A 7694-nucleotide genomic window follows, 5' to 3' on the forward strand; every position below is an offset into this window, starting at 1 on the left:
AAAGGCTCAGAAATGTACACGTAACCCAAGAGGAAAGTTGATTTCAAATGGAAACGCCTTACGGCGTAACTAGTGTCGATCTTAAGAAATTATATTTGGGTCATGATATAATTGTCGAAAGAAAGAAAAAGGGAAATTTGCATTGACTTATTAAAGCATGGGTCTCATGATTGTGTCCTTTGTCAATATGTGAAAGAACCCATTGTGTGCTTCTAGGATTACGTCTTCAGTCATTATCATTATCATTATATTCTAGAGCATTCTTTGGCATTTTTGTGCCAACAAAGAAAAATATTACTATTTAAAAAACATTTATTTCCCCTCCTCCATCAAGTCGGCCTAGCCTCAACCATGTTAGCCCCAAAATTCAGCAAGTTGGTTTCTCCATCAAGGAAACTCCATTGACTATATATCAAGGAGTGTAATTTTACCAGAAAAATAAAGTGATTCGATATGCAACTTGGAAGAACGCAACCTAGAGTCTTTAATTTTAAATGAGAAGAATAAGGAACCTATTTTTCTTGGAAGATCAACAATATCCATGTATCAAAGGAAGGAGAGGTCATTGTCGAAAAAAATAAATGAAATTTCTATCTCTCCTTATATCACACATGCGAAGTTAAGGAAAATTGTAGGATCAATCTATTACATGCAGAAAATATTTGAAGTAGAATGAACGACATGATCTCAATCATGAAAATTTTAAATTTTATTTCATTGAAGTATGAAGAGTCTACTCTGAATGAAGGGGGTTGTTGTTGTTAGACACATACATGGTAGCAACAGAATATTAAATATAAGCATGAGAGTATTTTTATTGTTAACAAATGATATACATTTATAGTACATTCACATGACTTTTGGTTTCATATTCCAAGGTGTCTTGGACTTCCTTAGACTATTCAGCTTCCACACCAACCCTTGGAGGATTAGGTGTCCAAAATTCCCCCGCTTAACCCGAAGGGGTATGTATGAGTCCAAGAAGAGAGTTGTAATACAAAATGTGCAAAAAAGGTATGGCGGCACTATGCCAAATGTGCTCTCTCAAATTTTGGTATAAGGGAGGTGGTTTAAGGATGGCCACTAACACTGGAATTCTTAGTGTAGTTCCCAGAACTCTTCCAATTTTGGCATGAAGCTCAGGTCTTCTGCTAGAGGAAGTGCTCCTGATGTTTTGAAAGGGAAACCTTCAACCATGAAAGGGAGGTCTCACCTCGCATAAAAGGTAGAACCTCATCCTGAAAAGGGAGGTCTCAACCTGTCATGGTTTAAGGATGACCAACAACTTTGGAATGCTTAATGCAATTCTTGGAACTCTTCCAAAACTGGCAAGATGCTGAATTCTTCTGCTAGAGGAAGTGTCCCTAATTCTTTGAAGAGGTATCACCGACTGAAGGCATGCTCAGGGGCATATTTATCTCTGGCTACAACTCTGAATCTCGTATGGCAGGTTGTGGCTCAAGCTCGCTTGATCTGGCTTTAAATATTGTAGATGACCATCATTTCCCCCCTTCTCAGATACAAGGTGAGTTGATGGAGAAAAATCAAATGCAAGACTGTTCAATACTCTATAACAAGTTCGGACATATGACAGAAATATCTTCTTGGTTGTTGATGCTCATTGCCAGGAAGCGATCCATCCAAGATGAATATTTGTTCTTGCAGGAGGCTTCTTTCTTAAGCATTTGTTTGGAGAATGATTGGTTTCATGACAATGCTTACATGGATGAAGATCAAGAAAATGATCTTTCATATGGCCAACTTAGTCACAGTGTTGGCATTTTACAATGTGTTGTTGTTGCTGTGGAAGAGGAGCAAAACCTGGAACAGCTGAAGGTGAACTGTCATGAAGGAATCTAGCACTCTCAAACTGAATGGACTTCGAGTAATCTGGAATATGAAAGGAAACCTCCTTATCATATCTAAGACCTATTCTATGCTTGTTGTTGACAAGATCTTCCCAAGGTCTGATGATGGGCTTGGGAAGTGAAAATTGAACTCCTGCATCTGCATGTGACTTCGCTGCTTTATTATTTACTGGATCTGAATCAACTATAACATTATTGTCTTGCTATTTATAGGAGTCTGTTTCAATCTTTTGAATAGAAACAGGTTCAGAATGATGCCTCCACTGCTGTAATTCTTCCTGATGTTGTTGAGATTCAAGCTGCAAAAAAGCAATCTGTTCTTGTGCATATTGTAGACGAGTCTAAATTTATGAGAGAGAGCCTTTTTTGATTTGGAATGTGTCATTAGAAGTGGATAGTATCAAATTTTTCAAGAACTCCAATATTGCATTAATTCTGGTCATTTTCATTGAACAAATTAGATAAGTCTCTCAAATTATGTGGCCAAAATGGTTGCAACAATAACCAAAGATACACTGTTGAACAAAATGCAGAAAGATAATTTTCACAATGGGCAAAATACACTCAAATTTAGCAATATAACCAACTATCACTCTAAAACTTGCCACAATTCTTCGTACAGTCAAATGTATTCAGTGCATCAAAACCAAGCCAATCTCGTTGCAGCTTACATTTAATATCATAGGTTGCAATTTATAAGACCCAATTCAACGATTTAAATAGTTCTAAATTCAATGACTCTCATCTATGATTCATTAATGGAGCAAGCTTCCCACATGCGCAGAACCATAGGAAGATTTCATATAGTGGTAGCCTCATTGACAATATTATTTGTTACAATCTTTGTTACAAAATCTCTTGCAGAAACCAACAACAGTCAGGATTTCAATTTTCAACATAGAGGTACTCCTCCTTAACTCTGTGGTGGCCTCCTATGCAAGCGTTGGTGATGTCGATCCTGTTTACAGGTCATGGGCATGAAGATATGTGGATTCAAACTCAATAGTTGTAAAACATTTTGTCATTACTATCTACCATGATTATAATACGCATATCCAAAATGACACTCGGATTCTTTGGATTTTATGTACGTGGATTTTTCCCCTGACGGTCCTACTTATCTGACCAATCACTCTCGGTCCCTTGTTCACTTCTCCTTTTATCAAGTGCATCAATTTGTGCCATTGATATCACTTCTCCAGATCCAAAGGATATCACCTCGTTTGCTCACCAACTAACCCGGACGATCTCCACCATCGATGTGACCCGTCCAATCAAACAGTTGTCTCACAATCAGGTTGAGAGCACGTGAGAAAAGTGGTTTTCCCATGCTACGTGTCGCCCGCTAAGGTTAATCACATGAATTTTAAGAATATCGTTTATAACATTTAGGGCATGCAAGATACCGCTTCCCACTTATCAATATGATAGACGTTCTTAATTCTTACTTTTAATAATGGCACTTAAGGAAAGGTTTAATGATCCTTCAATAAACTCTATGCGGAAACGTTTGATTTAACTATCTGCAGTCTGGACCTTTATAAACCTTTGAGTGGAACCTTATAAATCCTTCATAATCTTTGGTTAATTATTATTACCCACGCATATTAACAATACCATGGATTTTAGACTTTCGTTAAAACTCAAATTACACCATAATACATTAATCCTGCTTAATTCTATTATAATTCCCATATAATAAAAATATTTCATAAACCGCACTTAAAACTCACCTTTCTTCCATTCCACAAACCTTTGCACATATATCGATGCTCTCCATAGCGCATTAAATCTTCATCGTCGATCTCATTCCTCAATCCCACAGTTATCACGCAATAACTCGTGCCAACCAACCTGGCCAATCTCCACCGTTTATTTCTCCTACCTCAATCCAACAGTGATCGCGTAATTTTGCGTGAGATCTTGTACGACCAATACTAGGTCGAGAGCGAGTGAGAAAAGTGGTTTCTCTTTCCATCGTGTGCTACGTGTCAACCCCTCAAGTTAATCATGTGAAATTGGAGAGTACCATTTACAACTTTTAGGGTGCACGAGATACTTCTTACTGCCTACGAAGACTACTCCATTATTCTGCACGTTTTCCACCCTTCTGTCGGCACATGCCTTGATGTGATCCGTCCATTTCTTAACTTAATCTCCTGCGATAAGATCTTCGTCTCTCATCTTCCATTAACCCTGTCCACTGATCCGACTGATCCAAAAATTATTGTGCATTGTCGCCTGATTCGTTGGACCTCGAGCTGGAAGGATTTCCAGCCTCCAGCAAAGTATCAATTCCACATGTTCAGCTTCCTAGCCCGCTTAAGGGTTTTAGTCTTCGCTTCGAGCTCCTTGGGACATCACCTATGGATGAGAAAGTCGCAGTCCATGGATCCTCTAATGTTGTTACAGGGGAAACTTTCATATAACTGGATGATGTATATACTAATATGATTCAAGGCAACCACAGTCACTGTGTACAGTTGGACTATACATGCCAACACAATTTCAGTGATAATTTCACTAGCACCGAGGAGGTATTATGGTGCGGAGTTAGGAGTATTAACTGTACGGAAGGAGAGGCATTAACGAAGAAACAATCATGGAAATGCAGTATTATGAACACAGTAATGCCACATGAAAATCACTCCATGTCAAGCAACACAATGTTCATCCAAAATGTAGTCAACACATTACCATTCAACACAGAATACCATTCAATGCAGAATACGTATCGAATATTTATGGCTGAAATACATACATACTTCACTCATGGCACTCACCACGGTCATCTCAGTCTTCCACACAACATAGATTTTAAAGGTCGCTCGTTTTTCTATCAAACGCAGAGCATACTTCGTCCAATACCACGCTCTAGTAGGAAAGGTTTATGTGCATTCAATGGGCTCCAGCATACCACATTTTCACTACGAACACTAGGCACAGGAAAGTGCGGGAGAGTTATCTTCATGGAATGAATCATCTCATGTTCAAAATGTAGAGAGGCCACAGGGCAAGAATACGCCTTGCTCTGATACCATGTTAAACACATACATGGCAGCAATAGAATATTAAAGATAAGCATGAGAGTATTTCTATTATTAACAAATGATATACGTTTATAGTACATTCACATGACCTTTGGTTTCGTATTCCAAGGTCTCTTGGACTTCCTTAGACTATTCAACTTCCACACCAACCGTTAGATGATTAGGTGTCCAATAGTTGTTTTGGTTTAAACTTGTTGGATTTTCTCATTTTATTTGAATCTACTAGTGGAATAGTTTGATTGGTTTTCCCCTTCATAGGGGTTTTATGTTGGTTGAGTGCCTACATCTAGTGTCCATTTTCCTTTGATGGTCTTCATGTTCTTGGTAGTTGTTTAATGATGAAAGAACATATTAATAACAAGGAGAAGAATAATCTAAAATAATGTCACAAGCAACAATCAAAAGTTAACATAAATCAAATCAAATAATCCCTAATTAATATGCCCTATATTCTTGAACATGGTATCAGAGCTAAGGAAATTTGCATAAAAGTGACAAGGTCTTAAGGGCTTCGAGTCAAGGAAGAGAAGATAGTTTCCTTGGACTAAACTATTTGTAGAAAATATGAGTTTAGAACAAGACATTCTAGGCATATCTCTATGACTAGGCTAAAGGGTTCAACTAGAGGAGCAAAGCACCTAAAGAAGCATTGGTGACATCATTTTGGAAATCCAAGAGGCTAAGAAAATATCCTATCCAAGGATGTGCCTTTTAAAAGAAAAAGAAACGGCATGTGCATGAAACTAAGGGATTGAATCTACCTCAAGTCACAAAGATTGTGTAGTTGTGTAAGTAACCAAATTACATATTAGAAACTAGAGAAACATTTGAGTGTCTAAAGGATGAGAATAGAGTCAAATGCAGAGCATACTCCGTCCAACACCACGCTCTAGTAGGAAAGGTTTATGTGCATTCAATGGGCTACAGCATACCACATTTTCACTACAAACACTAGGCACAGGAAAGTGCAGGAGAGTTATCTTCATGGAATGAATCATCTCATGTTCAAAATGTAGAGAGGCCACAGGGCGGGAGTACGCCTTGCTCTGATACCATGTTAGACACATACATGGCAGCAATAGAATATTAAAGATAAGCATGAGAGTATTTCTATTATTAACGAATGATATACATTTATAGTACATTCACATGACCTTTGGTTTCATATTCCAAGGTCTCTTGGACTTCCTTAGACTATTCAGCTTCCACACCAACCCTTAGATAATTAGGTGTCCAATAGTTGTTTTTGTTTAAACTTGTTGGATTTTCTCATTTTATTTGAATCTACTAGTGGAATAGTTTGATTGGTTTTCCCCTTCATAGGGGTTTTATGTTGGTTGAGTGCCTACATCTAGTGTCCATTTTCCTTTGATGATCTTCATGTTCTTGGTAGTTGTTTAATGATGAAAGAACATATTAATAACAAGGAGAAGAATAGCCCACAGGGCTTTGGATTAACGGTGAATGGGTGCGCTGTTAAAGCACTCCTTGCGATAGGTCACTGGTTCAAATCCCCCGTGGGTACTTAGGTTAGTCTTAACTAGAAAAAAAAAACAAGGAGAAGAATAATCTAAAATAATGTCACAAGCAACAATCAAAAGTTAACATAAATCAAATCAAATAATCCCTAATTAATATGCCCTATATTTTTGAACATGGTATCAGAGCTAAGGAAATTTGCATAAGGGAAGTGACAAGGTCTTAAGGGCTTCGAGTCAAGGAAGAGAAGATAGTTTCCTTGGACTGAACTATTTGTAGAAAATATGAGTTTAGAATACGACATTCTAGGCATATCTCTATGACTAGGCTGAAGGGTTCAACTAGAGGAGCAAAGCACCTAAAGAAGCATTGCTGACATCATTTTGGAAATCCAAGAGGCTAAGAAAATAGCCTATCCAAGGATGTGCCTTTTAAAAGAAAAAGAAAAGGCATGTGCATGAAACTAAGGGATTGAATCTACCTCAAGTCACAAAGATTGTGTAGTTGCGTAAGTAACCAAATTACATATTAGAAACTAGAGAAACGTTTGAGTGTCTAAATGATGAGAATAGAGTCATTTAGAGGAAGTATAAGACCTACTATAAAACCAAAGCCATGATAACCTTTAAAGAAAATAAGATCTTTATGGAGAAGGATGGATAACTTGTGCATACATATGTATAAAGAAATATTAACATAGAATTAGACTTCGGAATCTAAGCCTTGAAGGAAGAATATAACAATCTTACTCTATTAGCTTGTACATCTTACTCCATCTAGCAGTTGAAAAAGGAAGTAAAGTAAAAATTTGGTAGAACTTGTTGTACAAGCTCAGCATATAAGGAAGTAGTCTATAACATAACACCTTAAAATATTATACTACAGTCAGAAGAAGCATCTAGTATTAGCCTATTGAAGGAATCCTTGAAACTAAAGTAAGTATTATTCTTTATGTATTTTTCAACTAACAATATGTTTTTAATTTTCTATAAAGAGAAACAAATGGAACATCAAAACAAAGGTATGAAATCTTGAGGTATGTATAGCATGTTTATTTAATGACTCTAGTTGTTGGGTGTGAGTTATATTCTTTCCACAACTAGCTGCACGCACATGGGGGGGGGGGGGGGGGGTGGGTGTCACAGGGGGGAGCTAGCTACCTCTGTCGTGGGGTTTCAGAGGGGTAGTAGCCCCCCTGCACAGGGTCAGGGGCAGCACTCCACATATTTTCTTTGGGGCCCTATATTAGGTGGGCGAACCTACTTATGGTTTTGTGCATGGGTTTTGCCCATGGTTT

This window comes from Pinus tabuliformis, chromosome 5_1 (assembly GCF_031772625.1).
Source record: "Pinus tabuliformis cultivar Carrire ecotype Pingquan chromosome 5_1, CPIR1, whole genome shotgun sequence".
Classification (NCBI taxonomy): Eukaryota; Viridiplantae; Streptophyta; class Pinopsida; order Pinales; family Pinaceae; genus Pinus; species Pinus tabuliformis.